Source organism: Nothoprocta perdicaria, unplaced genomic scaffold, assembly GCF_003342845.1.
Source record: "Nothoprocta perdicaria isolate Ctin4 unplaced genomic scaffold, notPer1 scaffold_103, whole genome shotgun sequence".
NCBI lineage: Eukaryota > Metazoa > Chordata > Aves > Tinamiformes > Tinamidae > Nothoprocta > Nothoprocta perdicaria.
This window is the reverse complement of record NW_020454128.1, coordinates 1,252,766-1,262,884: the sequence shown is the minus strand read 5'-3', so window position 1 is coordinate 1,262,884 and position 10,119 is coordinate 1,252,766. Positions and strand designations below refer to the sequence as shown.

The 10,119-nt window shown below is 38.6% G+C and overlaps 1 long non-coding RNA gene across 3 annotated transcripts; it reads left to right on the top strand.

Annotated features, from left to right (window-relative positions):
- Window positions 1-4,225: 4,225 nt before the first annotated feature.
- Window positions 4,226-5,790, top strand: LOC112950567. 3 transcript variants are annotated; one of them, XR_003250050.1, is made up of 3 exons: window positions 4,226-4,325; window positions 4,755-4,836; window positions 5,525-5,790. It is a non-coding gene; the product is annotated as an uncharacterized LOC112950567 (long non-coding RNA). The 3 variants fall into 3 exon arrangements; XR_003250048.1 differs by having other exon boundaries at window positions 5,503-5,790; XR_003250049.1 differs by having other exon boundaries at window positions 4,741-4,836; window positions 5,503-5,790.
- The last annotated feature ends 4,329 nt before the right edge of the window (window positions 5,791-10,119 follow it).

Below are 10,119 nucleotides of genomic sequence, written 5' to 3'. Positions count from 1 at the left end.
TGATACCTCCGATTCTATGTAAACCAATAAATTCATTCACATGTTTTGTAGTGGTTAATAAGCCACTGCCATTTTATGTTCACAGGTTAAATCTTTCCTGGTCTGACCTCTTAAAATGGCTTTTTTAAAGCCAGGGAAGAGGGAATAGAAAAAATGAGTAATTTTTGTTAGCATCTTTTCTCGTTAGTTGCCAAAAAGCAAATATCATCAGCCTGTTACAAATTTGGAGGTGGTTCAGGCCCTGATCTCTTTCTGTCAAGATGGGTACAGTATGCCAAGGGCAGAGACTTAACATAATACTTCATTGCAGACTGCTCTTGTGCAATGTTCCAAAGACATTTGCAGATAGAGCCTAATAGTTCCACAACCCTATGACTTCATGGGAGGAGGAGAGGAAAACAAATGGTGATTGAGCACATTTTTCTCTCCATTAATTGAGGCAATGTACTGCATAAATAACTAGCTTTGGATTTTTCTGCCTCATGTTATTAACAATAGTCTGTTGTGGAAGATGGTGAGACAAAGAAGATGGACCACTTAGAAGAGATAGCATGAGTTGGGTGGATTTCATTGCCAGGTGGTAATTTGCTGTGGAAGGTGTGGAATGAATGGTGCTAAGTCTAGTTGCTTTATTAGCTAATTGGAAGAAGGTGGGAAATGAAAACTGCAGTGAGGTAAAAGCTAGCTGGCAGTGCTATGGCATCATTCTGCTCGCTGATACAGAGCTCTCCACTGTTGTGTTTTACTGAGTTGAACAACTGAGTGAAAGGTCTGTGAGGTAGGAGGTGGTAGAGTAGTGATGGTGACAAAAAGGCAGTTCAATTGCTGCTTTTGCCTTTAGAATCTTGCCTGGATTCCAGTACTTTAGCACATCAAGCTGTGGGTCTCTTACAAGTGTTGCTTTATGCATCTTGTTTCTTCCATCTCTTTAGATATCTTCCATTTTATTGCTTATCTACAAGTGCCATGTCTCCAAGTTGAATATAATTTTTCTCTTGTATTTGTAAATCTGTCTATTCTGGTTCTGTGGAGAAAACTAGAGAGGAAAGAATATTTAAGAAAATCACCTTTGCAGTGATCAACAAACAGCGTTTCCTGCTGTGGTGAAAATGAATAGTGTGAGCTTGTGATTTTAAGAGGTGGGAATAGCAGTAAAGATTTTAGTTGGAAATGGAATTAGGATCTTTTTGAGCAGAATTCCTTTGAAAACAAACAGGCCGATCAGATTCCTCTCTTCCCCAGGTATGTCATCTGCAGCTGTGGCTGGGATCTTTCAAAGCTCTTGGTAAATCAGTAAAGTGTTCAGCAGTGTCTGTAATGAGACTGGGTTCAAAAGTTGATACAGCCATTAGTTCATCCTTGCTCTAGAGCTACATTTTGGAAGGGAAAAATGAGGAAAAAAGCAAGAAACAAGTAGAATTTATAAGGGCCATTTAAACTATTAAATGCAATTTTTGTGTCATTATAAGTGTAAAACAACAAAAAGCTGGACTTCGAACATCTGAGGCAGGATTTATTTCTTTGTCTTCCCAATTGCCTTAACAAACAGCTTTTCCGGTCTCTGTTCACTTTAGCTGTTTTTAACAGCCCTGGAAGTATTCATGAATTCAGGTTTCCTCACTCCCCTAATCATGTTGTCGGCTTAAAATTCACATTTAATTAACCTTTTCACCTGAGGCATAAATCAATACTAAAACTCCAAATGCTAACCACGCTGATAGTGATTTTCATTTGGAGAGAGCCTGCTCAAAATTAGGCATTAGGGTGCCTGCAGGAAAGGAACAAACTAGTTATGTGGAGTGAAACACAACTAACTCATAAGCTGCAATAATGTATGTCCTTGGATGGCATGAGAAATCCACTCCTTAAGGTACAAGGGAAGAAAGTGAGAAGCACTATATTGCATTTGGGGCAACTCATGGGTGGCAGGACCTACATGAAGTATTGCTGTGTTTTAAGAGTACCACTGAAATGACAATAGAATAAGTAACACTAATCTGATACTCTACCTACCTCATCATCTCGTTAGGTATGTTTTACTACCTGCTGTAATCAGTTGTTTGTTTTGAGCTTTTCCCTTCTGTGAAAAACTTAAATCTTTGCTAGAAATGCTAGCACTTTTCTTCTTTGAACCAGCTGTCTCTTGCAAATGAGCTTTCAGCCAATCCTGCAGTCTTAAAGTGCTTATGCTATGGTTTATATCCCAGCTGTAAACAGGGAGGTGTGTGTTGTCTTGTGTATATTTAAAACATGTTCTTAATCTTCATCAGTCTGTCTTGAGTAGCAGTGATGGATGATATATCAAAGCGAGTCTGTCTCTGTAGAAGCCTGTTTCCCTTCTGTGGTTTTTTTGCTCTGGTACAGTAGAATATAGCTGTTAATTCTACCTAGCGAGAGAAGCCTTTGAATTTGAGGTCATCTCAAAGCAAGAAACTTGTGGCTTTTTGTTTTTTTTTTCATTTGTCTGATATTTATGGTAGTAATGAAGTTCACTTGTACCAGGAGGTCATGGGATAATCTTGTAGCAACTGTCTTGCTTTCAAATATAGTTAGGTATATTTGAGGAGTAGCTCAACAAAGACCTCAGACTCTGGTCTGATTTGTGTATCTTGTTTACAAATGTTATTTCAGGTGGACCTCTATTTTGCAGTAGATGCAAGTCTGTGTACTTCAACTTTTAAACTACTTGAATTACACACCTCATTTAACTGGAATTTAGTGGTTAGTATATCTTCAACAGAACTGTTAACTGAAGTCTAAGCTCAGCAAAGTATTTAACCATGTGTTTAAAGTTGAACACACTACAAGTCCCCCTGATACTTGAGGAGCTTCAGGCAAAATTGTCTTCAGTTGTGTTACCTCTATAGTTAAGGAGTTGCTCAAATGCAACTAAAACCAAAATGAGGCATTAAGACCATCCTGCATAGTCCTGTCCAGTTGGCTCTTCACTGAAATTGGGAGTTCTAATACAAAACTTGAGGTGGAATGCAGGTTCAGGTTGGTTAGCACATAGTCAAACTTCGCAATGCAAATACACTTTTTATTTTGAGGCTCTGTTGGTCTTGCCTTGTGGCAGAATTAGCTGTGAGAGGTAACTCCAGTGGTTCAGGCACACAGCAAGGATGTGATCTCATGGCATAGTCCAATGAAGGTGAAAATCAAAGCTTTGTTATAAGCTTGAATTAATTATGTAGTAGGAGGGCATGGTGATTTTGTGTTTACTTGTAAATATATGTATTCATATGCATGCTTAGCCAGTAAAACTGTCAGTAATTGAACATGGGTATTCCTAAGCTGTAACCACTGTAATATGTAATCGGGTTCATTTAATGCAGTGCATAGTGTCAAGGCTATCTCTGTGGACAGAGAGCTGCTGAGTTGCAGGGTTAGTTTGGGGTCAGGCGGAAGCAGTAAAGAGATACCCCTTGTTCTGCATGGAAAAGGCATTTTAAGGTTTTATTGGAGCTTAACCTTGTGTGCTTGCAGCTGCAGAGCTGCACAGTGCATGCATGTACGATAGCTGTCACTTCAGGCTCCATTTCACCTTGTCACATCCTATTTATAAGGTGGGGTGTCTTAATAGGAAGACAAACAGTTACTGAATAGAGGAAGGCCTTAGAACATAAATTAAACTGAGGAAGTTGGAGATGATTGAAGCTGACACCACCTCATGTGTGCATTAATTATGAATCCATTTAGAAGACTTTTGTTAAAGTGCTGACAGGTGCTGGATGCAATCTTTTGAAAGCTCTTGACCCAACTCTTGAGACTGGGTAACCCAAAAGATGCAATTCAACCTTGGGGTATTTAAGTTCTGAAATTCTGGGCAAAGTGGCTTTCTATACCAACTATTTCCTGCAGTGCTTTTCACTTGTGAAAGAGACTCTCTTGTATATGAAAGCAGCATTTGATTTTTGTGGGCCATGGCATCCATAGCTTCTCCACGGGATCTTCTGGGCTTTCTTGACAAATTGCAGCCAGTTCCTGGTCTATTTTATGTAGACAACTGTAGATAAATAAATGTTCTGGTTGCCACCTGGGGCAAAAACCTGGAGGAGATGTCTGTTTTTATTATGTTCCTTATTGTGCTGTTCCTCAGGGAACATGTTGGTTAGCAGGTGACTGCACATCAGAGCAGATTTGAGATTTGCTTTTGGTCCTGAAAATTGCAGTCTTAGTCATGTGTTTTCTCTGCTTTTTTTCCCCCCTCTTAGGCATCTACAAAGTCTTTAAAGAAGAACTTCAGCCCAAAATGAACCATGTTCAACTTCCCTTCCTGCTGGAAGGAGGACACCAGGCATCCCAGAGACCACCTGCAACAAAATGTGAGTAGACAGGACAAAAGCACATACACAATCTGGCCTCACATAATGGGGTAACTCTCAGCAGAGTGTAATGCTACCAGATGTCCTGCATGACAAATGATGATGCCTTTTTAACAGATGTCTCTTTGACCCTCAATAAAAGGGTCATAAGTAATAACTTTGTAATTACTTTCCTTAAACAAAAGCAGAAGCACAAAAGGAACCACAAACTGGCAGATATGTAGTGCAGAATTTCATTGGGGTGTATGTGTTAGTTTTTTTTTTTTTGTGCCATGTGGTTTAGGTACATGTCAGAAAGAGGAAAGGTGGCCTATACATGCAAACAGCTAGAAGTCTTCAGGGTCTTGCAAAATAAGCACTAATAGTTCCAGCACCTGTGCTGCTACATGATGAATAAATGAGGTGGACTTGGAAGTTTTGTATTTTTAGCATGCAAAGGGGGTTGCAAGAACCAAACACTGAGGAGACAGGAGCGAGTGACTGTCTGCTGTCCTCTTCCCCTCCAGGAAAGGTAAGTGCCTCCCTGCATGTAACTATTAAAGTTCACTCCTTCTCCTTAATGGAATAAGAGGGACAGCTAGGAGCACTGAGATGAGTTCCTCTCGGGTTCCTTCAAACAGCCAAGTGTTAAACTTCTATGAAAAGCAGATAATTGGAGCTAAGGAATCATTTGTGTGAGGCGTTGCCTAAGCTTAGTTACAGGCCATAACAACTACTTTAGTAATTGTTTGTTGTAGTGACTGAAGTTAACCAGCTGGCTGGAAGTACTCTGACAATTTTGGGACAATAGCTGCTCTGAGAACTGGAAATAAACTGTTGAGGGTGGTAGCTTCATAACTGCATAGAAAACTGCCAAAGCTTCTTTGCTTGTACACTAAGGCATGATTAAAGTCAGTTAATTAACCTGACAAGGTTTTAATGTTGTAACTTAATTGGGCTCAACTTAAGCTTTATCTTCTCACTGCATCAGGAGTTTGCTTAGGCTTAAACAGAACAGTTAAAATGGCAGAAAGATCTATATAGAGAGCTTTTCTTTTCAGAATCTTGGCTCTGATAGAGCTATTTTTATGAAATAACTCCTGTCTTCCCAGTTGTAAATTAATTGAAACACAAAGTTGGGCCTGTGGACCAGCATTAAGAGCTAATGCATTTCCTTATTCTAAATCCTTTAAACCAGTTCCTCCTTTATTTCATACAAGGGCAACTATGAGAATCCCTGAAGCTTATTCCAAATGCCAATCTAATATAAACTGAAGAAGGATAGACTGTTTTGTTGCAGCTGCTGTCTGACCATGGGATGCTTAGTGACCTCTGCAATATGCCCAGTCTCCACAGGCATCAAGAAGGGAGTCTGTTGTTAGCTGCCATATGGTCGGGTTTGCTGGCCTGGTGTGCAGCTTCCAGGCTGCTGGGAGACCTAGGAACTCATTAAGCTGCGTGTGTCATAATGACTTGTATTCTTCTTCTCCCATGCTCATTTTTCCCTTTCTCTGCATTGACTAAAATGCCAAATAAAACATTTGATACCTTACAAGCAAAAAAGACTTACTCCTGGGCTGCTTTTTGCTCATCTTGCAGATCATTCTTACTGCTACTGTTTCCTTAAAGTCAGCATCATTTCAATAAAACTCAGCAAATTCAAATAAAAACAAAACAAACCCTCCAAAAGTCTTCATGTGGTAACAGTTGACAATACATGCAACTAGTATAGCACCTTATAGCTGAGGTGCTTCAGAAGCCTTTAAAATAACAAACCTTACTTATATAAAAACATTAAGTAGATAAACTTGGTAATCGGCCCATATGAAAAGAGCAATTAGTGAGCAGAGCAGTTGGTCCAAAGTCAAAAAGCAAGTGACTGTTGAACTGCAATCCAAAGCCCAAGGGTGCTGATTATCCATTACCCGTGATATTTACCCATGATATTTACTGTAGCTGCTACATCTCAATCTTTTTCAGAGCAGGCAGTAGAATCCAGAAGTCCTGATGCTGTCCTAATCTTAAATAGACAGGAGAATGCATGAGGGCTAATTTTTTTCTTAATGTCACACAGGTGAACCCCATGCCAGCACCATATCCTCTTAAAGCAAAGCTTTCCTTACAATAGTAAGTAGTATAGGATTTGCGGTAGTACAGGATTTGTCATTATATGTGCTGTACTAGTGTTGTCTTACAGTTTTGGACTAGAATCTTAAGATGCCAAGCAATTATTCAGCTAGAATTTTGAAGGTAGATTTGAGATAGAAAAAGGAAGAAGGGGAAGGGAGAGACGGGTAATTCTTTGAAGTATTTAATGATTTTCACAAGGAGGTGGCTGCAGAATATTAACTAGTGTGCATGGCTTGGTAAATGAATCTGGATTTTAGTTTTATAAAATGCAGTTATATTGTTCAGTGTTAAAATATTCCCCAGTTTGTCACTGTATCTACCTGTACATGAGGTTTCAATAAAATAATGGACAGAACATTATGGATCAAATCTAGAAATAGGTCTCTTTCAATCTTAACTTATTTTCCTTTCTTTTCAAAGGAAAAGACAAGTATTATGTAATAACTGGTGTTTGTTGCCTTTCATATTGCTGAAAAATATATTGCTGAAATTCATATTGCTGAAAAAAAGCTTAGTTCTTATTTAAGCTGAAGCTGCTGGTTATAATTTTTGCCCTGTAAAGGGGATCTAAAGCATTTAGAAATCACAAATCTTCTTACATTCACATTTACGTTCACGAATTTTATTAATCTAACAACTGACCTTTATTTAAATTTACTAGTGAAGAAAAATATAAGATATCATGGACATAAATGTGAGTAGTCAAAAATTCAAAACCCAGAGTAGTATGTCCCTGAAGAATCCTTGACTGTCAAGCTAGTGTGGTCTGTAGAAACTCGAAACTAGCCATTTGTCCAGGGTGAATTGCAGAGGTCTTTAAAAGATGGCCCGAACAGTGGAAGTGATGAAAGGAGGATTGCCCTGGGGCTGAACTTGCTGAGACTTAGTGAGACGGGAATTGTATAGAAGCATTTAATACTCCAGAAAAGAGATGGGAAAGATGAGCCTGAAAGCTAGAGCTGCTAAAAGCACATTTATTTCATTAAAATGCTTTGTTTGCCTTGAAGATCTGCAGAAGGCTTGAATAGGATTAAGGGAAGGGCATCAAGATGAGCAGAGAACAGCCATATCGCAAAGGGTTCTGCAGATGACATCTCATGAAAAGCCTTTTATACTTTAAAATTATGTTCAGACAGCTTAATATAAGGTAATAAGAAAAGTAAAGTCAGGTGAATATGTAGGAAACTAGCAGGTGAAGCTAAATGCTATCTTAAGGATTTTCTGAAAGGATTTTTGAGTATTATGCTCTCCTTTAGGAAAATGTCCTTATTCTAACATTGCTGACTCTGGTGTCATTTGGTGTTTCCTCTTGTTCTCTATCACATAAGCATATTCCTTCAGTTTGCAGGGAATAGCTGCTGGAGTTCAGACTTTCAAGCTATAACAACACAATAAAGAAGACTTTATTCTATTCTGAAGTTCTAACTTTCTTAGAAATTTAAGCATCTATCTTCCCACATAAATGAGCTATTCCTTCAGCATACACAACAGCAACTAACTACTGTTGGAAAAGGATGAGTAAGAGCAGAGTGAAAAGCGGTTTCTGTATTGGAAAGCTTTCATATTTTACTGTTTCTCCTTCTGTCAAAAACATATGTATCTCTTATCACTTTCCAGGAAAGAGCAAACCAGAAGCAATACTCCTTGGTGTTAAGGAATTGCCTGAAATCCCTATTTCAGTGTTTTCTTTTTTTAAAAAAGGGGAGGGAAAAAAGAGGAATAGCTTAGTTCAGGTCTTTAGCTATAAGCTCTTCTGGGTAGAGAATCAAATTTCACATTTTTCTGCCAAGATGAGTACGAGCTGTTTAAAAGTGGGTAACGTCAACTCTCTGGTGATATCGGGCAGTAAGATGGGGATTTCTGACCAAGGTGAGAACATTAGATTTCTAATATATGTGGAATGAACACATAATTTCCAGCGCACAAACTGTGGCATGGAGCAAGTTGTAGATCACTGCATCCAAAGCAATAAAATCCTCAAACTGTGTTTCTGGACTGTATTTTTTATATCTTCATGTTCTGTATCTAGCTGTCAAAAATAGTTAAAGCTTTAGTGATACCCAAATTACTTTTTTTGGCCTAGATAATGGAATAGTTACTTTGGTGCCATGTGCTCTAGGTGACTCTGTGTGTGCAGGGGGTTGGATTAGATGACCTCTGGAGGTCCCTTCCAAACTTAAGTATTCTATGATTCTTCTAGTATTAGTTGCAAGATTCTTAAATACAGCTTGCAGCTGATCCTTATTTATGCTGCCTTTCCTAGCTGCATCCAATAACTGCTAATTAAGTCTTTTGTAGCCTGACTCTGAACTAATTAGGGTTAATTGAGCCTGCTTGTGCATTAGCTACTCCAGCACTTGTCCTGATAATCAGGGCTTTTGAGTGCATTGCATTTCTTGTGACTAGATAACCTAAATTCATATTATCATGTTTTTTGATTCTTAATGTCTCTGATTACTGTGGTAGTGTGAATACTTTTTTCTGATGCCTTATTGTGTGGCAGAAAACTACTGATCACTGCAGTTCAATGATGACCACCAAGTGGTAAGTTGAGTTTCAGATATTCAGTTGCATGTTGAAAGCTGCTAAAATGCCAGACTGTTTTTGAGATTAATTGGGAAAAGTCTTATGTACAGCATTGCACATGGCTACAGGCTGGCCTTCTTTAACTCCCTCAGAAGGAAAAATAGTGGCTTTTCAATTAGTGGTATCATTTTGGTGCAGTGCTTTTTCTCTTGGATAAGCTTTGCATAACTCTGTGATGATGAGGAACCTCTTCGGAAAGCTGTTGTATGTAGAAGTGAAAGAAATGTGTACTGGGCAGTTGTTTTTCCCACATCCTTCATTAAAAAGACCTTAACATTGAAGTAGATGGTAACATACATTTCAGATGTGAAATAGGAAGGAAACATGATCAACTATTTAGAAAAATCAGTACCTAATATCGGTATCGTAATCTGTCTCCTGGGTGCTTTCTGCCCTAATGCCTGAAGATCTGGGGTGTTGATTCCTGATATTATGTCATGTTGTATTGCAGGTGTGCAGTCCTTTTAGCAATCCTAGCATGAACTGTGTAATGTTTTCTGTCCTGAACTGCATATGTTGGAAGTTAGACACCATAATCACGTACTTAGTGGAATGGTATTTAGGGACACAGCTCAGACATGCAACTTTGGGGTTAAATTTGGCTCCAGCTAGAGATGTGATTGCCATATCTGTTTAAAAAAAAAAAGTGATGCTTTCAGGTGCTTCTCTGTATTCAAAATTGCTTGAGCCTCTTCATTTTTTTTGTACCTTTTCCACTGCTATTTATTCTGTACAATGGAATTGTAAAATACTAACCTACTGTTTTCTGGTATCAATTTAGTACCATTTTCTACTCACACCTGCATTTGTACAAGATTCCCAGCAATGGAAAGTCATTTCTGTTGAAATGGCTTGTGGGAGAGTCTGACTGCTATATGAAAAGCTGTTCTTATTTTCTGCCCAGACCAGCTGCAAAAGTATAAAGCTGCAGACAGACATTTCTGGTAGCCTTTCCTTCAAGAAATAATACTGTTTGCCTGGAGGTTTTTTGTTTTTAATAATTTTCATGCATTTTTCTCTTGTGAATGAGAATTCCTGACATCAGAAGCAGAAAATATGAGGCAGAGGATTTGTAGGTGGACACTTGCCTTAAAGAAAT